This window comes from Primulina huaijiensis, chromosome 3 (genome assembly GCF_012295235.1).
Source record: "Primulina huaijiensis isolate GDHJ02 chromosome 3, ASM1229523v2, whole genome shotgun sequence".
Taxonomy (NCBI): Eukaryota; Viridiplantae; Streptophyta; class Magnoliopsida; order Lamiales; family Gesneriaceae; genus Primulina; species Primulina huaijiensis.
This window is the reverse complement of record NC_133308.1, coordinates 19,072,061-19,096,371: the sequence shown is the minus strand read 5'-3', so window position 1 is coordinate 19,096,371 and position 24,311 is coordinate 19,072,061. Positions and strand designations below refer to the sequence as shown.

Sequence of the window (24,311 nt, the reverse complement as noted above, 5' to 3'; positions counted from 1 at the left end):
TCGTCCAGTGCAGTACCTTTGACATCTTTGACTAAGAAGAATGCAAAGTTTATTTGGGGATCCGAGTGTCAAGACTGTTTAGACAAGTTGAAGCAAGCCTTGATTTCAGTGCTAGTATTAGCTATGCCATCAGGGCAAGGGGAGTATGTTCTTTATACTGACGCTTCTAAACTTGGTTTGTGCGCAGTTCTGATGCAAAATGACCGAGTTATCGCCTATGCGTCGAGGCAGCTGCAAATTCACGAGAAGAACTACCCTACTCACGATCTTGAGCTTGTAGCAGTAGTTTTTGCTTTGAAAATATGGAGACATTACCTTTACGGGGAGAAGTGCAAAATATTCACCGACCATAAAAGTTTGATATACTTCTTCATCCAAAAAGAGTTGAATATGAGGCAGCGCAGATGCCTCGAGTTAGTAAGGACTATGATTGTGACATTAGCTACCATCCGGGAAAAGCTAATGTAGTGGCAGACGTGTTGAGCAGAAAAGCAGCAGTTATCACTCAATTATCACTCCAAAAATCGTTGCAGTCCGAGATACAGTGGTTTGAGCTTACAGTGTATGCTAGGGGCGATGCCCCAAATCTTGCCACATTATCAGTCCAGTCGACTTTGAGAGATAGAATTCGAGATGGACAATCCACTGATGAGCAGTTGCAAAAGTGGAGAGCTAGAGATGAAGCCAAGGGTCGGAAATTATATTCAGAGGTGGATGGTATAGTTCGCTATCGAGATCGGTTATGGGTTCCTAGTGACGATGCTTTGAGAGATATTATTATGAAGGAAGCCCATGACACCCCTTACTCCATCCATCCGGGAAGTACGAAGATGTACAAAGATTTGCAGTTACTATATTGGTGGCCAGGAATGAAGAAGGACATTTTGAGATTTGTATTCGAATGTTTGACTTGTCAGCAAGTCAAACCAGAGCACCAAAGACCAGCAGGTAAAATGAAGCCACTCCCTATTCCCGAGAGGAAATGGGAAAACATCATTATGGACTTTGTTGTGAGATTGCCAAAGACTGTTACGGGATTCAATGCTATATGGGTGATAGTTGATCGTCTTACTAAATCAGCACATTTTCTATCTATTAAGACGACTTTCACCATGATTCAGTACGCTGACTTATATATTCGAGAGATAGTTCGCCTGCATGAGATTCTTGTATCTATCGTTTCTGACAGAGATCCGAGATTCACGTCATCATTTTGGAAAAGTTTGCATGCAGCGATGGGGACCAAGTTATTATTCAGTACATCATTCCATCCTCAAACCGATGGTCAATCCAAAAAGGTTATACAGATTTTGGAAGATCTACTGCGTGCATGTGTTATTGATTTCGAAGGCAGTTGGGAACCAAAATTACTTCTAGTGGAGTTCATCTACAATAATAGTTTACAATCGTCTATCGGGATGGATCCTTTTGAGGCACTTTATGGAAGAAAATGTAGGCCTCATATTCATTGGGACGAGGTTGGGGAAAGAAGAGAGATTGGTCCAGATGTGATTGAAAAGACTGCCGAGCTTGTAGTTAAAATTCGTGATAGAATGAAGACTGCGCAAAGCTGACAAAAGAGTTATGCGGACAAAAGACGAAGGGACTTAGAGTTTGCAGTGGGAGAGCATGTATTTGTGAAAATAGCACCTATGAAGGGTGTTATGCGTTTTGGCAAAAAGGGCAAGCTAAGTCCAAGATTTATTGGTCCATTCGAGATTTTGGAGAGGATTGGGACACTAGCTTATAGAGTAGCGTTGCCACCAGCGCTTTCAGGAGTTCACAATGTGTTCCATATCTCAATACTGTGGAAGTACGTGTCGAATCCGTCACATGTGCTTAATTATGAACCACTTCAACTAACTCCAAACATGACCTGTGAGGAAAGACCTGTCCAAATCTTGGCGAGGCAAGAAAAGAGATTGTGAAATAAAGTCATTCCAATGGTCAAGGTCAAGTGGCTGAATCACTCGGAAGAAGAAGCTACTTGGGAAACCGAGAGGGACTTGAAGAGTCGCTACCCATATTTATTCGATAAGTTCTAATTTCGAAGACGAAATTTAATCTAAGAGGGGGGAGGAATTGTAAGGTCCAAATTTAAGACGATGTAATCCAACTGCATGCACATCTAGGAACTATGAAAATAAGTAATTAGTTGATTTAATTGTTAAATTATTTATGTGACATGCATGATTTTATATTAAATATGATTTAATCATCATTTTGCATAAAACTGTATTTTAAGGAATATTCAAGTGGCGATCGAAGAACGAAGACCGAGGGCCGAAAAACGTAAAATGTTTTTATTAAATAATTATTTTAATTATTTAAAATATGGTTGATGGTTTTTCATATTTTCGAAAATAATGGGTTTTGAGGTGATTTTATACGCCGGGGCGTAAATTTTATCGGTGTTGGTTTTTCAACTAAAATACAAAGTTTGTAGCAACCCGGCTATTTAATCTACAAACTATTTTTACCAAAACTATTTTTAATATTCTAATTAGATCCTAATTAAGACTAATGGGCCCAAATTGTTGGCTTAATAGGCCTAAAGCTTTGTTAGTGATTAATTAGTATATAATATATGTTAAATCTCCTAAAACCCTAAAAAACTACACGCCTCTGTCTTCTGAAATCTCCACCTAAATTACACGGCTCACACATGCATAAATATTGAGGAAACTTTTCGAGAATTGCCAAGTAAGCTTCAAGCCAAAGGTCTTGCCCGTTCTTAGACGTCGTCAACGTAAAATTGTACGTTAAATACGCAAAGGCACGCCTATTCTTTCCTTCAAAACTTCATCACACCATATTATATTTTTGTGCATGAATAGTTTGGAAAACATGAAAAACTTTGAATTATTTTCGGAATTGCATGTATATGGTTTCTATATTTGAGTTTTGGATCACCTAAATCATGTTTTATATGTTTATAGAGGGCTGCCATGATTAGGGCGGGATCGAGCATTGTTTTACAGGAACTTAGAAGTCTAGAAATCACCTAAGCACCACACGCGAACCTGGAAACAAGCTGAACACGAGTTGCTGTCATTAGGGGATCAAGGGCTTCGGTTTTGTTCTTCACGGCTAGGCTGGGCGTTGGCTAAGTCCAGAGGCTAGCCAAGTTCGTGGGGGAGTCAGGGGAAGAGTCCTAGCCATGCTAGGACTCGAGTTAAGGGGCTTGGGAGGAGTCCTTGACAGCAAGGACTCCTATCCGAGAAGCTGCCACTTTGGTGTGCAGGGTGCAACGCTTGAATGGGGCGAGGGGGCTTGGCCTGGGGTTCGAAGGCTGGGTCTGAGGGGGTCCTTAGGGTCCTAAGTAAGTGCACATCAGGTGGGTTCAGGAGTTAGGCTCGCTGGTAGGGTCCTGCGGATTAGAACAAGGAGTCCTTCCTTCCTAGGATTCTCGGCCAGCTTAGGTTAGGAGAGTGGGGGCTTCGTTTTTCTTTTTGGGGTGATTTCCGTGGGATCCTTGGGTCCAGTAGGGTACTCTAGTACGTTGGTCAGGGTTTGGATCAACATGGCTCGGGGGTGACTCGATAAAATCAAGAGATGGCTCGGGGTCGAAGATAAGGTGTCATGTTAGGGTTTTCTAAACTTAAAAAACTTGAAAAACGGCTCACGAGGGTCGAGTCATGGTTCATGGGGACTAAAATAATATAAAAAGACTAAATTTAGAATTTAGGAATTTTACATTAAAGTTTGGGATTTTTCGGAATTAAAACGCCTTCAAAACGTCAAATTACGAATTAATTAAAAAGCCTAGTTTTTAAGCTAAAAAAAATTGTGGAAATTTTAATCTAGGCTTAAATAATTATTTGAGACATGTTAGAGTTAAGACAACAAAGAAAATGTCAAAAACGTAAAATGTCACGTCCAGGGGTAAAACGGTCTTTTTACACCGGAAAATTAGTAAACATCATGGCAGTGCCCTATTTGCTGTTTTATATGCTAATATGATTATGTAACATGTTTATGAATTTTTATATGTTGAAATACGAATTTAAATGTTCATGAATTATTAAAGGTGAAATTGGACATTTAAAAGATATGTTGCATGCTTGGTTTTAAAAATAAAACAATATTATATGCATGTTTTTATTAAGTGGTGATAACATGTTGAAGGATGTGAAGAGATTGTGACTACTACACGTTGGAAATATCGTGAGGGTTATGGTCCCAGTGGGAGCCCGACGATCGAGTTTCCTTGGATTTGGATACGAATACGATTACGAATACGAATATGTTAATACGTAGGTCAGGGCCCAGTTGACCGGTGAGAGTGTTGCTGGTGTCCCTCGCCACCCAGTATTGTGGTTTTCCTTAGACGGATCCATCGCCCAATACGATCAAGAATTCGAGTCACAATCACGATCTGAATTCAACAAACATGGATATGAATATGAATACGAATATGAACATGGACACGAATATGGATATGATATGAATATGTTTATGTGATATGTTTAAGATTTTGAAAATGTTTAAGTTTAAAGTTTATGCATTATTAAGAAAATGATATTTTAAGTACAAATATTTTTCACTGTTATATGTTAACTGTATTACGTATTACTTGTTATTAAGGGTAGGACGTGTTTTAGTCTTTAGACTCACTAGGTGTGTATGATGCAGGTGATATAAATAACTATGCTATTGGAGGTCTTGACGAGTGACTTGCTGGACTGTCGGTGCACATAACCCGAAGACCAGCGCTTCTATTTCCGCATTTAAGTTTATGATTTTAAGTTAAAGATTTTTACGACATTTTATTTATGTTTTTGAGAGATTTTGAGAGGTTTAGTATGAGCTACACTTTTCAACATTTATTACTTTTTAAGTCTGGTAAAACGATTTACGATTTCGTGTTTGACTATTCCCTTAGATTTTCAAGTACTAGTTAGATGTTTTATTTTAAAAATTGGTGCGAAAGTATTTTTATGTATGGGTACAGGTATGGGCCGAAAGTTGAGTAAAAAAAAAAATTCTAATACTTTTTAAGAAAACGAATAAGCAGACGTTTCAGTTGGTATCAGAGCCGGTCACCGGCATGGAACACCGGGAAATAAGTGCTATGTAGGGCAAAGTGCTACGTGCATGAGAGCCACCTCTTGAACCTGCGGGGCAAAGTGCTACATGACGGGAGCCACCTCTTGAACCTGTAGGAGCCGCTTCTAGATTCTCGGTGCTGGTGGATCGAGGGGTTAGGCCGCGACTAGGACGTCGCGTTCTGAAGGAGGGGTGATTGTGATACCCTTGTCCCACATTTAAAAAATCAAATATTTAAAATGAGTTTATAATGGCTTACAATGGACTTCTATAGCAACTTGGGTTAATCATTTTCGTACAGCGAGGATGAATACGAAGTAGTTGCTATAGGAGCCCATTGTGCAGTCACGCAGGCGCGGGCGCGGGCTCGGGCTCGGGGCGTGACAAATATTTTCTACTATATTATTTTTTCATCAAGATAAATATTAGTGTAATTTTTCTAGATTTTTTGTGTTATTCTATTGTGCATCATAAATAGGGACAATATTATCAAAATAAATAACAACATAATTCATTATGTGGATTATATTTTCTTCTGTAGTTACCACTAGATTTATTGAACCATTATCTCAACCAATCAGTAACTATCATAGTCAAATCTATCGAGATCTATAATATATGTGCAAAAATATATATTTGGTAGAATATTATGTTTTTTTCCCACAAAATCACATTTCAATACTTCAACTTTTAATCTATTTATATAAAAAATGTGTAATACCTAAAATAGGTGTAATTTAATTATAATTAAGATGCATAATACATATAAATATGTGTCATCAACATAAAGTAATAAGATTGTCATTGCACTCTCACTAACCTTCTTGTATACACAAGGTTCCTCAGGGTTCTTGTCAAAATCAAACTTTTTGATAGTGTCGTCAAATCTGAGATTCCAGCTCCTTGATGCATGTTTGAGATCATAGATGGATATTTCAAATTTGCGTACTTTATGTTTACTTTCTACCGATGTGAATCTTTCAGGTTGAGACAAGTAAATCTCTTCCTTAATATCGCTATTAAGGAACGCTGTCTTTACGTCCATATGTCATGTTACATATTCATATCATGTTGCTATGGCTAGCAGTATCCTAATGGACTTGAACATCGCAATTGGAGAAAAGGTTTACTCATAGTCAACACCTTGCTTTTGAGTATATCATTTTGCTACCAATCTAGCTTCGAAGGTCATTACCTTCCCATCCGCCTCAAATTTTCTTTTGTAAATCCATTTACATCCTATGAGAACAATTCCCGTAGGTGGATCAACTAAGGACCATACTTGGTTCGAATAAATGGATTCCATCTCGGACTGCATTTAAATGAATCGACATCAGACACTGCTTCTTTGAAGTTTCTTAGATCACATCCAGGAATGGGCTCATCTTGGCCTTCTTCAAGAAGTAGCTCATCCTCTTACGCGGCTTTGAGACCTTTTTGGATCTACTAGAAGCTCGTGTTTCTTCAACATGCTGTTGGGTTGTGGGTTCTACTATTTTTGAAGATGGTGGTTCCTGAATCTTTTTGAGTTCTATCACCCCATGAAACGTCTACTATTCGTTTGCTAGAATTTTTTTCCCCCTAACTCACTAACAGCCGAAATCTTAAAAAATAAATAAAGTATTTTTGACACTATTTTAAAAATAAAACAACCAACTAATATTTGAAAATCAAACGAAATAGTTTAAACATAAAACCAAACCTAAAAAGAAATAAATTTGAAAAGTATAGCCCATACTAAAACCTCTAAAAAACATAAATAAACAGTCATAAAATCTTTAACATAATCATAAACTTTGTTGGAAACATAATTTTGGCTGTTTGACAAACTGTTTATTTATTGGACTAACTGATCAAGTAATCGAACTACACAGCTTGCGTAACAGAGAGTTGAACCTAACAGGACTTTCGAAGACAACTGACTGATCAGTTGATTCACTCAGTATGAGCTTATCAGCTACCGCTTATCAGCTGATCGTTCAGCTATACACGTCATCAAATGAAAAGGACATTCAACCGACATCAGTACAAAGCAGACTGCAACTCGTAGTGGATCGTCGCATTTCAGAGTCTACATTGTACGAATGTCAGAGGGATATTGACGTGGCAATCAACGGATATAATATTCAAATATCATATCAAGTTACCGTTAGAAGAAAAGCCTATAAATAGCTGAAGAGAGCAGCTGCAGAAAAATACGAAGCAATTTCAACGCAACTATTGTATTCAAGCTGTTACGCTGCTAAAATCACTACGAAAATCAAAAGCTCACACTTATTAGTTTTATCAGTAGCATTCAAGGCTACATTCTCGAGCTTATTAGCACGTTGTAACCTTTGCTAGATTCCTTACGTTGTGCTAAGATCAGTCACGAACTATAGAAGTTTTTGTTGTAACTAAGAGTTTCAGTTTTGGCGGTGATAAGTCCAAACTGAAGTGACTCAGTACAACTATTGTATTCGATCAAAGTCTTTTAGTGGAAATTCTATCTTCGTGATAGAAGGGGTGACGTAGGAGTTATTCTATTCTCCAAACATCCAGAAACAAACCGTGTGCATTTTATTTCAGTTATCATTTTACTTAAGTTATTCTATCTTTCAGTCAATTTACTTCCGCAACTGTTTCTTTCAGTTAAACTGATTGTTATCGACTGACGAGATACCGAGTGTCAGTTTGTCACTATGCTGAACTCAATTTTCGAAAAGAACCTATAATCCGTGAGTGTTTATTCAACCCCCCCTTCTAAACACTTATTACTTTCTAACCGATCCTTTCAAATGGTATCAGAGCGGTTGTATCTCGTCGCAGAATATTTCTACTCAAACTGTTCATTATGTCTTCCTTCAATAAGATCCCAATGTTTTCCAGAGAGGATTTCGATGACCGGAAAATAAGAATGCAGGCTCACTTAGCTGCAAAAGATGATGATATGTGGTACGTCCTCACTGACGCAATGAAAATTCTGAAAGCCAATACAGCAGTCGCTATTACTGAAGGGGCACCTCATCGCATAGAAAAGCTCCAAGATGAATGGACGACAGAAGACAAAAGAAAAGCTAATTTGGACAATGTGGCAAAGGATATATTGTACTAAACGCTGGACAAAGTAACTTTCAGCAAGATCAAGATGTGTAAGACAGCTAAGGAGATTTGGGAAAAATTGATCCAGCTGTGTGAAGGAAATGAACAAACTAAAGAGAATAAACTTTCTGTTGTTATTCATAAGTTTGACAATATCAAGATGAAAACTGGAGAATCAATGCATGAGTATGATGAAAGAGTCAGTTGTATCATCAATGAGCTAAATGCACTTGGAAAAGTGTATACCAACAAAGAAGTTGCATTAAAAGTGATCAGAGGTCTTCTCAAGGAGTGGGACATTAAGACCATGGCAATGAAGGAATCCAAGGATCTAAACAAGGTTGAACTTCATGATCTATTCGCTGATCTGAAGGCCTATGAGTTTGAGTTGCAAACTCGTGAAGGAGAACCTTCTACTCTAGCAGTCACAATTGCATTAGCTGCTGTCAGAACAGAACAAACTGGTTCATTTGAGAAGTCTGCTGATCAACTGAGCAATGATGCAATGTCATTGTTTGTCAAGAAATTTGGAAGGTTTATGAGGAAGAATCATGGAAACTTCCAGAGGCAATATCAGAAAAATCAGCCCAAAGAAGAATCTTATTCTTGTTACAACTGTGGCAAATCTGGTCATTTCATAGCAGACTGCCCAAAGCCAAAAAAGGACAGTCGAGGATCAACTGAAAAAGAAAAGAAGCCCTATGAGCATAGAAGAAGAACCAAAGATGACAAAAAGACTTTCAGGAAGAAGCATGAGGTACTCTTAGCTGAAGAGAGTAAATCTAAATGGGCAGAAACTGACAGCGAGGAGTCAGAGCCAGAAACCTCATGCAGTTCCAGTGATGGTGAAGAAGAAGTGAAGTGTCTAATGGCTGGTGATACAGAAGTGGAGTCAAGCAGTCAATAGGTATTTGACTTCAACTCAACTGATTTCACTAGAGATGAATTTATTTCGACTCTTCATAACATGGTTAATGAGTACCACAAGCTTGCCTTATCTTTTGAAAAGGTCAGAGCAAAGCAAACTGATCCCATAGACAATAAAACTAAAACTGATGAATCAGTTGATACGTTGAGTCTGAAAAGGGAGATTGCTGAACTCAATACTGAAAGAAGCAGGAATCAATCAATGATTCAAAAGATGATGCTTGAAAATTCAAAGCAAACTGAGCTTATTCAGGCTTGGAACAAGTCATCTGTTTCATTAACTGAAATGCAGAACTCACAGAAATCAGTCACTGATAAAACTGGTTTAGGGTTTAGCAACCAAGATGAAATATCTCCAAATGATACTCGACCAAAACTGAATATGGACAAGGAGAAATACATTCACTTTGTCAAATCAGTTGTGGTACAAGAACAAACTGAGCCAAATAAACTGGTTGAATAGCCTACTGAAAGTACGAACAATGCTAGAAGATATGGTATTGGTTATAGCCCAAAAGTTTTAAATTACTCACTCAGTCAGTCGTCAAAAAGATTTAGCAGAAATTACTCAAATGGCTACTCTAATTACTATAACAGCAAGTCAGTTCAGAAAAGATATCGGCTGAACAATCAGTTGAACAAAGCTAAAGCACATGTTGTCTCATCTGCACACTACACACAAATCGAGAAAGACCATCTGGAATACAGCAACTGGACAGTCAGTCAGACTAATCCAAGTCTGGGTTTCTAAAGGCCTAATCAGTTTAGGACCCAAATAGAAAGGGGTACCAAAATTATATCTTGTGTAATTGCAGGTAACATGTACAAGCAAGGAATCAATTTGGTACTTGGATAGTGGCTGCTCATGACACATGACAGGAGATACAAGTTTGCTATCCCAACTGATCAAATATACTAGACCAAACATCAGTTTTGTAGATAACTCTAAAGGTAAAACTGTGGGTAAGGGTAAGCTTATCCATGGTAATTTTATAATTAAAGATGTTTTGTTAGTTGAGAACTTGAAGTATAACCTGATAAGAATCAGTCATTTATGCGACAATGATTTCTCAATTCAGTTTGATAAACACACTTGTTCAGTTAGAGACTCAACTGGTGAGTCATCTCAACTGGAAATCGTTGTGGAAATACTTACAAAGTAAGTTGGACTGAACAACCTTATGCACCAGTATGTTTTATTGCTTCAACTTTAAATCTATTGCCTATCTGAGCAAACACGATCTAGTAACTGGTCTGCCCAAAACAGATTTTTCAAAAGATAAAATTTGTTCAGCATGTCAATTTGGAAAACAAGTAAGATCTACATTTAAAAACAAAAGTAGTAAATCATCTTCCCGATGCTTAGAGCTGTTACATATGGATCTTTTTGGTCCAATACCAGTCTTGAGTTTAGGGGGAATGAAATACACCTTAGTGGTTGTGGATGATTTTTCAAGATTTACTTGGGTTATTTTTCTCAAATCCAAGGACCAAACTGCTGCACAACTGATTAAGCTTTTCATAAGACTATTTAATGAAAAATCGGTTGGGATTGATCGAATAAGGTCTCACAGAGGGACTGAGTTCATCAATCAAAATCTTTCAAATTTTTTAGAAGATACTGGAATCAAGCATGAGCTTTCTGCAGCTAGAACACCTCAGTAAAATGGTGTAGCCGAGAGAATAAATCGGACACTAAAAGAAACTGCTAGAACAATGCTTGCTGATTCTGGTATTTCTCAAAGATTTTAGGCTGAAATAGTAAACACTGCGTGTTACACTCAGAACAGATCGATGATTAATAAGAATCAGATGAAAACACATTATGAGATCTGGCATGGAAGAAAAAGTGTGGTTTCTTATTTCAAGATATTCTACTGCAGATGTTTTATTCTTGACAATGGTAAAAATCATTTAAAAACCTTTGATGCCAAATCTGCAGAAGGAATATTTCTTGGATATTCTTCAGTTAGCAAAGCTTATAGAGTTTTCAATAAAAGTTCTTTAAATGTTGAAGAATCTATCCATGTTGTTTTTGAAGAAAACGTACTAACTGATAAGCCAACTGATCCAGTTGAGCTAGTTGATAGATTTACAGAGATCAGTTTGGAGGACGATGAAGAAGATGACAATTGTATCAATCAAAACAACCTCCAAACACCTGAACATGAAATACTAGATCAATCAGTACAACAGGAACTTGTTCCTAACAATCAGTTGGTGGAACAAACAGAAGATATTCAGTTACAAACTGATACAGTTCCGACTGAAACTAAAAACATTCAGTTGCCAACAGAAACGCCTGCAAACTTGGATACGACAAACGCTGAACTCAGATGGAAGAAATCGCATCCTCCGGAATTGGTGATAGGTAATCCATCTGATCCAGTAAGAACAAGAAATCAGATGCTCAATTTATTTATTCATTCAGCTTTTGTATCGCAATTGGAACCGAAGAAAACTGATGAAGCCCTTGCTGATCCAAACTGGATACATTCAATGCGAGAGGAGCTGAATCAGTTTACCCATAACGATGTCTGGAACCTAGTTCCAAGACCACTTTCAAAAACAAGTAGAGGTACAAAATGGGTGTACATGAACAAACTTAACGAAGATGGTTCAGGTGTGCGCAACAAGGCGAGACTGGTAGCACAAGGATATAGGTAGGAAAAAGGAATTGACTATGATGAAACGTACGCACCAGTTGCAAGACTGGAAGCTATCAAAATATTCCTTGCCTATGCATAATTCAAGAATTTCAAAGTCTACCAGATGGATGTAAAGAGTGCATTCCTAAATGGTTAGCTGCAAGAATAAGTCTATGTAGAGCAACCTCCAGGTTTTATCAATCATATTTTTCCTGATCATGTCTACCATTTGAACAAAGCCTTATATGGTCTGAAACAAGCTCCAAGATCTTGGTATGAAACTCTTTCAAACTTCCTAACTGATCATGATTTTTCAGTTGGATCAGTTGATAAGACTCTGTTCAAATTTTCTGAGAATGATCATATTTTACTTGTTCAAATTTATGTTGATGATATTATATTTGAGTCAACTAACCCCAAATTATGCGAGAAGTTTGCTAAGTTGATGCAGGACAAATTTGAAATGAGCATGATGGGTGAACTGACATTTTTCCTTGGAGTGCAAGTGAAGCAACTGGAAACTGGTATTTTTATCAGTCAGACAAAATAAACGAAGGAGTTGCTCAAGAAATTTGGCATGGAATCATGTTCAGCAGCAAGCACTCCCATGAGTTCATAAGTCAAATTGGACAATGATCAAGGGAGAATATCAGTTGAGACGACATTATACAGAGGTTTAATAGGTTCATTATTGTATCTAACTGCTAGTCGTCCTGATATTGTATTTGCTGTTTGCATGTGTGCTCGATTTCAAGCAAATCCTAAGCAATCGCGTTTCTCAGCTGCCAAAAGAATTCTAAAATATCTCAAAGGCACACAAAATGTGGGATTATGGTATACTAAAGACTCTACTTTCAATTTAGTTGGATATTCAGATGCAGATTATGCAGGATGTAAGCTAGATCGAAAAAAGACCAGTGGATCTTGTCAGTTTTTAGAAGACATATTGATCTCTTGGTTCAGCAAGAAGCAAACATCCATAGCAACTTCCACAACTGAAGCAGAATACATTGCTGCTGGAAGCTGCTGTGCTCAACTGCTCTGGGTTCAGCAACAACTGAGAGATTATGGAGTTGACGCTAAGAATCTCCCATATTCTGTGATAATACAAGCAAGATTTCTATTACCTACAATCCAGTTCTTCACTCGAGGACCAAGCACATAGATGTCAGGCATCACTTCATCAGAGATCATGCCTTGAAGAAGGACATCAGACTGGAATACGTCTCAACTGAGCAGCAAGCAGCTGATATCTTCACCAAACCCTTGCCCGAGACTAAGTTTTCTCACTTTCGCAATATACTTGGTTTAATTGATTTATTCTAATCAGTTTTACTGCTTATATATCAGCTGTTAATTAATTTATGACCTCTATCAGTTTGTCATTTTATTATTTGTCAGCCATTATGATTCAGTTCGTCATTTACTTTTCAACTGATGAGATTAACTATTGCAGGAAAATAAAAGACAAAGTTAAACCAAAATGAGCTTTTTATCTACTTAAAGAAATTATTACGGATTACATCGAAAAATACTTCGTCAATGAAAGACCTCTACTTGTTCAACCAACGGGTTATATCTCCTGTGGAAGTCTTAAGGAAGCTATCAGAGACAGCTATACGCTCCAGGATCTTCTTTTCCTTGTGAAACATCAGCTGGTAGACATAGTCATCTTCAAAGATGTTCACCATCTCGGCAACGTGCAAACGCTCCCGATATTTCTCCAGCTTTGCCACCAATCTAGGAGTGTTAGCTTCTCCACACTCATATAGAAACTGGAGTCCTTGCAGCTCCTCCCAGTAGCGAAGGATCTTTGGGAAGACTTCATCTTCCATATCAGCTTTTCGCTTTTTCAGAGCTGCGCTCATGAATTCTTCAGCAATATCTGGAGTCTTTGAGCTACCTGCACCTGCCATTCTAGCTGCTGAATATTATTAGCTGATATGTTTGAAACTAACTGAGCTACTCTTATTTATAGCACATGGTCAAGGAAGATGAAAGGGTAAAGTCACTACTGCAGACGATTAACCTTCTAAGCATAAGATTTAATTTGATTCGTCTTGCCTAATTCTCGTAATCTTTATATATGCATTTATTAAGGGGGAATATTGGTTTTAAGAGGTCAACTGAGAAGACAGGGATTAGTAAATCTTCAACTGAAAGGACACAGTTTTACAACTGATCGTTCAGCTGATTATTTCACTAATCTTCTCACATACGTTAACCAATTAACCATTTTTTATTCCAAATTAAGTGACGTCACTGACTGTTTTCGCATTAAATGATCAATAGTAATTTGCTACGTGGACCCACATGATCTATGTATTTACTACACACGTTTTTACCACACGAACACACGTCTTTTTACAAAAAATTTCCTGGACTGACACGTGTCCAATAATTCGAACAGTCACGTACATAAGCACTTTACCCGCTCCATTTCAGTTCTTCTTCCTTGCACTTATCTAAAATTTTCAAAGCAAAAGCAAATTCAAGCTTTCTTTTTTGCAGGAAATCATTCAGTTCTAATGGCAAATAATATTCCTGCTCACATGCTGAATGCTATGGCTATCAATTTTGGTTCAGTTCTATCAGTCGGAAAAACCAAGGTCAAGAACGTCAAGCTCGAATCAACTGGGCTGAGGACATTCTTGGGGCAATCTTCACAGGATATCTACCCAAAGGAACTTCAAGACTTCTACTCCAGTGGATATATCAAATCTGATGGAAGCATCACTTCTACTGTCAATGGTCAGTTGTTGACCATCACTAAAGATTCATTTGGAGAAATATTCTTGTTGCCTTCTGATGGACTGGCACACCTTGCTGATGTCAAAGCATCTGATGTCGAAGAAATGCAAACCCTACTCTCTGCTGATGGACGGAAAAACAAAGTTTCCGATCCAAAGAAGGAACTGAAGCACGAAGTTCAGTCGCTGGCTGATATTGTAGCTAATGGACTATTGGCGAACGCAGGATCTTTTGCTGCTCTAACTTTGGAGAAATTTCAAGCTATAACTGTTATCATGGCTGGACGAAGACTTAACTGGAAGCATCTTATCTTCAACATCTTGAAGAATATGTTTCAATCCACCAAGCAGTCCAAAGGATTTGCAGTTCAGCTGAGTTATTTGATGCAAGTCAAAGGGTTGGTGGCTGATGATTCAGAGAGATCATCAAAATTCAAAGTTTTCAATGCCAAAAATGTTCAGCCACCAAAGGCTAAACTGGACATCTCTCCTGATCATTTTGTAAAGATCAAAAAGGAGATTGGGACGCAGCAGGCTACTCCCAAGTCAGTTAAAAAGGCCAAGACTCTGGCACAACTAAAGTATACTAAGAGGAAGTTGATCGTCAGAGAATCTGACTTGGAAAAAACACCATCTCCTAAGATTACCAAGAAGCCAAGGACGTTGAGAACGAAGCCTGCTGCTATAGTTGAAGCCATACCAACTGAAATATTGATGGAATCAACAGCTCAACAGCCAATCCAGGCTGTTCCTCTCAAAGCAGTTATAGCTGAACCCTCAACTGAGGATCAGTTGCCTCTCTCTCTCATTCTCCCAAAGAAGACAATGGTCATCAAACTAGGTGACAAGAAGAAAGTTGTTGGAGTAAAGGCTCCCATGATTACCATATCTTGTTTTACCCTTTTACCTACTGTCAGATCCAAAGGGATAGTGATCAGAGAACAAGCTGATGCTATTACTTCAGGTCTGAGCATTCCTCATGTCTTGTCTGACTCTAAAGGCAAAGGCAAAGGCAAAATGCAATAAGTGCCTAGGCCAACTAACGCCATCCAAACTCACATTGATCTTATCTGGGCAGAGATCAATGAATTTTCAGCAAATAAGCTCAAAACATATGATACATGGGTAAAGTTCCGAACGCATGTCTTCTCCAAGGAACTACAGAGAAAATCCAAGCTCATGAAATTCATTACGTTGGAAAATGCAGTGTTGAGAATGGTGAAGGCACCAACCATTGTTTAGGCGTTGGAACGGAAGAACTACTTCTTCAATCAGTTGAGAGCGAAAAAGCTACAGAAGATAGTTGCTCAACTAAAACAGAACTTTGATCCTACTGATAAAACTTAAAATTAGTAATTTATTATATGTTAAAACCTATATTTTAAAATTTAGGTTTAATTAAAATTATAAAATTATGTTATTTTAGTATTGTGTGTTTATATTTAAATGTCTTACTAAATATGTTTTATTTTCAGGTTTTCTACGTGTTGGTAAAATAATGATAACTCAAGCTAGAAAATTCAAATGGAGGTGATTCAAACATGTTTGAAATCCTTGAGAAATTATCTACAACTTTGCAGATGACATAATTGCCTAAAAAATTGGTTAAGATGATCAAATTGTGAAAATATCAAAAGGAGGACAAATTTACTTTCACCATGACCAGCATATAATAAAAAAAATAATATTTATTTCAATATTTAACCAAATGAGGTGAACCAGGTGACCAAATTCATTTACAGACAATTCCCCACATGTTTGTTGTCTTGAGCAGAGTCAAATTCGGTGATTAAAGTCGTGGAACAAAGCATTGAAAGAAGGGACATGGAATTGAAGTTGGAGGAGACAAAGACTACTATTACAACTACATGGCATTAATAAAATTTTTGACCCTTTCTCTCATTTGACCTATAAATAGAGGCATTGTGCTAGCTTGAGAATCATTCTATCTCATTTTAAAATATAGTGTGAGTGTGTATAAAAGTGCTAAGTTCCAATATATTTTTCATTTTCCAAATTATGAGTGATGTTTTTATTGTTTATCAAAAGTAAGTTCATGGAAAGCTAAATCTATTATGTCAAGGTGAAGAGGATGAATTCTTGGTGAAGTAAGATTGTTTATATTTTGTATATTCTTTCTTTATTTCTTTTCATTTTGCTAATTTCTTTTTATTGTTGTTATAAAAATGAATTATTTGTTGTTATCAATTTACAACAAATGCTTGATATCATTGAAGTGGTTATCTTGATTTGTTGTTTAATTTTGATACAATAAATATTTCATCATTTATTATTGTTATATTATATATATATATATTTATATAATTATATCATATATTTCATTTAGACGATAGCGTGGCTCTGCCGGTTGTTCTAAATTAAAGATAATGATTTAATTTAACATTTATTTTATGTAGTTATATATTTATATAGTTATATATATAATCATAGGTACCATATATAAAATATCGTTGAATTCGATATTTTCTATAATGGGAACCATATTATATTAGGTGTGTGTTTAAATATTTAATTTTCTTGTAACCATTATTTTTGGTGGTTTCTTTTGTTTTACTTTTAGTTAAACAATATTGCATAAACCAAGAATAAATCCTCGAGCCTTGACAAAATTTATAATTTGTAAACTTCGTTCTTGCATTTGGTAATCTATAAATTAATAAATTTAAACTTAAAATAACCTCTCTGTGGATCGATCTCGTACTTACGAAATATATTACTTGCAGACAACCTACACTTGGGTGAATTATAATTTAAGTAGTAGCAAGTTTTTGGCGCCGTTGCCTGGGAGGTATAAATTAAGTTAAAATTTGTTAATTATGTTTTATTTATAAGTATTGTGTTGTTTTTTTTTGTATGAGTATTTGGAGTCGAAAAAAAAGTGGTAGACTTATTCGAGTATCTGAAAATAATTTAAACATGGATGATAATTCAAATAATCAAGATAATGATAACAATAATAACAATAATAATAATAATAATCAAGAACATGATCAATTAAGAACACTTAGGCACCATATGAACCCTATTAGAACTAGTGCCCCATCTTGTTTAGTTTTTCCTCCTGATGCATCTAATTTCAACTTTAAACCTCAAATTATTCAACTTTTACCAAATTTTCATGGCTTAGATTCTGAAAATCCATATTTACATCTAAGAGAATTTGAGGAAGTTTGTAACACTTATAATGATCAAAATTGTAGCATGGATATAGTTCGATTAAAGCTTTTCCCTTTTTCTTTAAAAGATAAAGCTAAAACATGGCTACAAAATTTGAGATCAAGTTCAATAAGATCATGGGAAGAAATGCAACAACAATTTCTCAAAAAGTTTTTTCCTTCCCATAGAACAAACTCTTTTAAAAGACAAATTACTACTTTTTCTCAAAAACAAGGAGAAACATTTTATCAATGTTGGGATAGATATAAAGAATTACTTAATACATGCCCACATCATGGTTTTGAAACATGGAGAATAGTTTCTCACTTTTATGAAGGTCTAATACCTAAAGATAGGCAAATGATAGAATTCATGTGTAATGGAACTTTTGAAGATAAAAACCCAAATGAAGCTATGGAGTATTTGGATTCATTAGCAGAAAATGCTCAAAATTGGGATAATATAGGCACAATAGAACCACCAACAACTAAAATCAATAATTCAACAAATGGGGGTGGTATCTATAATCTTAAAGATGATATAGATATTCAAGCTAAACTTGCATCTTTAGCAAGAAAAATTGAGTCATTAGAAATGAAAAAGAGTGGTCAATTAAAAAGTATTCAAGAAATTGTTTGTCATATATGTGATACACATGATCATGCTACAAAAGATTGTCCAACATTACCTTCATTTAAAGAATGTCTCCATGAACAAGCAAATTATGTTAACAATTATAAAAAACCAATACTAGATCCTTTTTCAACATCATATAATCCTGGATGGAAAAATCATCCTAATTTTAGTTGGAGGAATGATAATAATGCACAACCCTCACAACAATATTTTCAAAATAACCAAAATCATCAAGGTTATATTCCTTATGTTACACCTCCAAGAAAAAACTTTGAAGATGTAATTCATGCATTTATCCAAAAGCAAGAATCTATCAATATTCAAAACAGTCAATCTATGACTGATTTGAAAGAAACTCTTGCAAAATTTGCATCTGCACTTAATATTCATGAAAAAGGAAAATTTCCATCTCAACCTCAACCTAATCCTAAAAATCAAAATCAAGAATTAAAAAATGAAAAAATTGATCAAATAAAATCTGTTATTACCCTTAGAAGTGGTAAAATAGTTAATGATCCATATAGTAATGAAAACAAGGATCATTTAAAATCAAAGAGTAAGGATGATAATCCTGGTACTTTTGAAAATGATGAAACCTTAAATTCTAAAAATAATATGTTGAATGATAAATCATCTGAAATAGTAAATGAATCAAATAAATCTCCAACATTTACTCATGAATTAACAAATCATAAAAAACAAAAAAATGATTCTGATATCTATGAAGTTTTTAAACAAGTAAAGATAAATATTACATTATTAGATGCTATTAAACAAGTACCTTCATATGCAAAATTTTTAAAATACTTATGTACTGTGAAAAGAAAATTGCATGTGAAGAAGAAAGCATTCTTGGCTGAACAAGTAAGTTCTATTCTTCAAAATAATTCTAGTTTAAAATATAAAGATCCTGGTTGTCAAACAATTTCATGTATTATTGGAGAAAATAAAATTAAAAAAGCTTTGTTGAAGAGAGCAAGTATGAATTTACTTCCTTATTCAGTTTATGAAAAACTTAATTTAGGAGAATTAAAACCCACTTCTGTTACTCTCTTACTGGCGGATAGGTCAATCAAAATACTTAGAGGTATTGTAGAAGATGTGTTGGTTCAAGTTGATAAATTCATATATCCTGTAGATTTTATTGTTTTGGATACACAACCAATAGAAGTACATAATGAAATTCCAGTAATATTGGGACGACCATTGCTAGCAACTTCAAATGCTTTAATTAATTGTCGGAATGGAATAATGAAATTGTCTTTTGGAAATATGACTCTAGAACTTAATGTGTTCAATTTATGTAAACAACCAAGTATTAATGAAAATGAATATGATAATGAAATTGAATCAATTGTGGAAGAAAATATACAAGAAGAAAACTTAAATCAATAATCTGAAGTTTTTTCAATAGAAAATTTTGAGTCTGAAAATAATTTTAAAGAAGATGATAATACAAAACTTGAATTAAAAGTTTTACCATTCGAATTGAAATATGTATTTCTTGGTGAAAATAAAACATTTCCTGTTGTAATTTCTTCCACTCTTCTACCAAATCAAGAAGAAGATTTAATTAAATTACTTAAGAAATATAAAAATGCAATTGGATGGACTTTGAAAGATATAAAAGGTATAAATCCTTTAATTTGCACACATAAAATTCATTTGGAAGAAAATGCTAAAACATATCAACAACCACAAAGAAGGTTAAATCCACATATGAAGGAAGTTGTTAAGAATGAAGTATTAAAACTATTAGACGCTGGAATTATCTATCCAATCTCAGATAGTAAATGGGTAAGTCCAACACAAGTAGTACCTAAAAAGTCAGGCATCACTGTTATAAAAAATGAAAAGGGAGAGTTATTACAAGCTAGGATTCCATCTAGTTGGCGTATGTGTATTGATTATAGAAAATTAAATGATGCAACTAGAAAAGATCATTTCCCACTACCATTTTTAGATCAAATTCTAGAAAAAGTAGCAGGAAATTCTTATTATTGTTTTCTTGATGGGTATTCGGGGTATTATCAAATACCTATATCATTAGAAGATCAAGAAAAAACTACTTTCACTTGTCCTTTCGGAACTTTTGCATTTAAAAGAATGCCATTTGGTTTATGTAATGCTCCGGCTACTTTTCAAAGATGCATGTTAAGTATTTTCAGTGATATGATTGAAGAATTTGTAGAAGTTTTTATGGATGATATAACTGTTTTTGGAAACTCATTTGAAAATTGTCTTAAAAACCTAGAAGAAGTATTAAAACGATGTGAAGAAAAAAATCTTGTTTTAAATTGGAAAAAAATGTCATTATATGGTTAAATCTGGGATTGTGTTAGGTCATGTGATATCTGAAAAAGGAATTGAAGTTGATAAAGCCAAAGTTGATGTTATTGCTAATTTAACATCACCAAAAACGGTCAAAGAAGTTCGATCATTCTTGGGTCATGCAGGTTTTTATAGAAGGTTTATAAAAAATTTCAGCATAATATCTAAACCAATTTCGAATCTTTTAACAAAAGATACACAATTTGAATGGGCTCAGAAATGTGAAAATGCTTTTAAAAAAATAATTAATCTTTTAATTACATCATCTATTTTACAACCTCCAAATTGGTTTTTACCATTTGAATTAATGTGTGATGCAAGTGATTATGCTATAGGAGCTGTGTTAGGACAGAGAAAATAAGGAAAACAGTATGCAATCATTTATGCTAGTAGAACCTTAAATAATGCCCAAATAAATTATTCAACTACTGAAAAAGAATTACTTTCAGTAGTATTTGCATTAGATAATTTTCGATCTTATTTAATTGGTTCTACTGCTATTGTGTACACTGATCATTCTAGCGTAAAATATTTATCAAATAAACAAGATGTTAAGCCAATATTAATACGGTGGATTTTATTGTTACAAGAATTTGATATTATAATTAAAGATAAAAAGGAAAATAAAATGTCGTAGCCGATCATTTATCTAGAATAATGACAGAATCATCTCATAATGAAATACCAATAAATGAAAATTTTCCAGATGATAAGTTTTTTTATGCTACTATAATGCCCTGGTTTGCTAACATTGTAAATTTTATTGTGACAAATAAAATACCTTCTCATTGGAATTCACAGGATAAGAATAAATTCTTGATAGAAGTTAAAAAATTTTATTGGGATGATCCTTACTTGTTTAAGTATTGTCCTGACCAAATTTTTCGACGATGCATACCCGACAATGAAGTAAGTAATGTTATTAAATTTTGTTATTCTGAAGCATGTGGAGGTCATTTTTCATCCAATAAAATAGCTGCAAAAATCTTACAATGTGGATTTTATTGGCCCTCTTTATTCAAAGATACGCATTTATTTTGCAAATCTTGTGAAAACTGTCAGAAGATGGGATCAATTTCAAAACGAAACATGATGCCTTTAAATCAAATCATAATTATTGAAATATTCGATAGTTGGGGGATAGATTTTATGGGTCCATTTCCATTATCTTTTTGATATACGTACATTTTAGTCGCTGTTGATTATGTTTCAAAATGGATTGAAACAATTTCATGTAGAACGAATGATCATAAAGTTGTTATAAAATTTTTAAAAGAAAATTTTATAGTCGATTTGGAATACCTAGAGCAATAATTAGTGATGGGGGAAGTCATTTTATAAATAAATCATTTTCTTCTTTGTTAAGAAAATATGGCATTACACATAAAGTTTATACCCCATATCATTCTCAAAGTAATGGTCAAGTTGAACTTGCAACTAGAGAAATAAAACAAATTTTAGAAAAAACAGTTAATCCAAATCGAAAAGATTGGTCTTTAAGATTAACTGATGCATTATGGGCATATAGAACTGAATTTAATACATCATTAGGGGTGTCACCATATAGGTTAGTTTTTGGTAAGCATTGTCGTTTACTAGTTGAACTTGAACATAAAGCTTATTGGGCAATTAAAGTATTTAATATTAATTTAGATGATGCATCTAAATTAAGAAAATTGCAATTAAATGAACTTGAAGAATTAAGAAATGATGCATATGAAAATTAAAATNGGATGTCACCATATAGGTTAGTTTTTGGTAAGCATTGTCGTTTACCAGTTGAACTTGAACATAAAGCTTATTGGGCAATTAAAGTATTTAATATTAATTTAGATGATGCATCTAAATTAAGAAAATTGCAATTAAATGAACTTGAAGAATTAAGAAATGATGCATATGAAAATTAAAATATTTATAAAGATAAAACTAAAGTCTTTCATGATAAAAATATTATGAGAAAGTCATTTGAAATTGGACAAAAAGTTTTACTTTATAATTCTCGTTTGCATTTATTTCCATGAAAACTAAGATCGAGATGGTCAGGACCATTTATAGTTAAATTTGTTCGCCCTCATGGTGCTGTTGATATTGAAAATCCTAAAAATAATGACGTGTTTTGCAATGCCCATGGGCTGTTCCCGATCCAACTGGCGGAAGTCGGTTATCCCATGGCCCATTACTCAATGACTCCTCCAGCCCAGGCATTGGAGTTTGTACCTCCCCAGACTCGAACCTAAGATCTCCTAGACATATAGATACTTAGCACAAGACTGGTAGCTCAATTGGTACCAGACTTGTGCTAAGTATCTATATGTCCAGGAGATCTTAGGTTCGAGTCTCGGGAGGTACAAACTCCAGTGCCTGGGCTGGAGGAGTCATTGAGTAATGGGTCATGGGATAACCAACTCCCGCCAGTTGGATCGGGAACAGCCCATGGGCATTGCATGTTTAAAGTTAATGGGCAAAGACTTAAGCCTTTTATAGAAAATGAAATTCTTAATGATGATTTTATGCCTTTATGTGATCCACAATAGTTGGTTGATATTTTCATTTTGTTTTTGCAGATTCTAGTTCATTTCCCGGTTAAGTGGCAGATAACGGTACTCCGTGACCATCTAAGTCGGTTTTTTCAGTTTTCCCAAAATAATTGAAATATATAATAATAATAATAATATAGATGCTTGTATTGTGAATCTACGTAAATATTTTGCTTGTTTACCTGATAATGCGTTGAAAAAAATTTATAAAGCTAGATGTGAGCGACTAAGGTTGATGATGTCATATGGCATGCCGAATGATATCCGTTTGATAATTGAAGCAAAAGTCCGATTGGTTGGGGAAGCAAGTGAAATAATAATAAGACATATGCCAGGATTTGGTAAAAGCACATATGCCAAAAAGCGAAGAGTTAAACGTATAGGTGGATGTCATAAATGTGCAAGGTGGACTTGTAAAGAGAAATGCGAAAATGTTGGAATGACATCAATGAATAGAGAAGATAAAATTTTATATTATTAAGAATGGTCTGAGTAAAGAGCTTTTAGATAATTTTCTAGAGGTTCTTGATACGCATTCTAGTGGATACGTGCAAAATGAACTTCTTAAACTATGGTGACAATTTCAACATGAGGAATATCAATATGGACGGTGGAATCAGCCTTATAAAGATCCTACTGTAGTAACGCATATCTGTTTAGATAAATAAATATATATATACAATTTCGTCTTGGGAATCTGACGTTAAAAGACCCTGTTTGCCAATTTATAAGAAAATTGGATGGGAAGCATATCCTCGACTCATAGAAGGCGTTTAAGCCGTTACTGAACGTAAAATCAGAGGAAGATGTGAGCCACAATCACAACTACGCTGTATATATGTGTTTTAATTTATGTCATTTTTATTTTCTTTTAATAATAGTAATTTCCTGTTCAAATATTGACTTTTGACATGTTACGCTTATAAATTCATATGCTGTGATTTAACAATTGCATAAAACATATTTCTCAACATGTCGACGTCCACGGTAAGTAAAATAAAAAATATTTGTGTATTTTGTGGATCTAGTGCAGGAAAAGATTCAATTTATGAAGAGGTAGCAGAAAAGCTTGGAATAACACTTGCTAAAAAAAAGATTCATTTGGTATATGGTGGTGGTGAAGTTGGTCTCATGGGAAAAGTTGCAAAAGCTGCGCATGCAGGTGGAAGTGAAGT

General features: G+C 34.9%; 1 long non-coding RNA gene and 1 other non-coding gene across 2 annotated transcripts in view; one reads left to right on the top strand and one right to left on the bottom strand.

Moving 5' to 3' along the window:
• Nucleotides 1-24,311, top strand: part of LOC140972204 (uncharacterized) — a 97,204-nt gene that overhangs the window by 35,355 nt on the left and 37,538 nt on the right. The gene's annotated exons all lie outside the window — the stretch shown is intronic.
• Nucleotides 17,824-17,934, bottom strand: LOC140974664 (small nucleolar RNA R71). The gene has a single exon (XR_012174822.1). It is a non-coding gene; the product is annotated as a small nucleolar RNA R71 (small nucleolar RNA).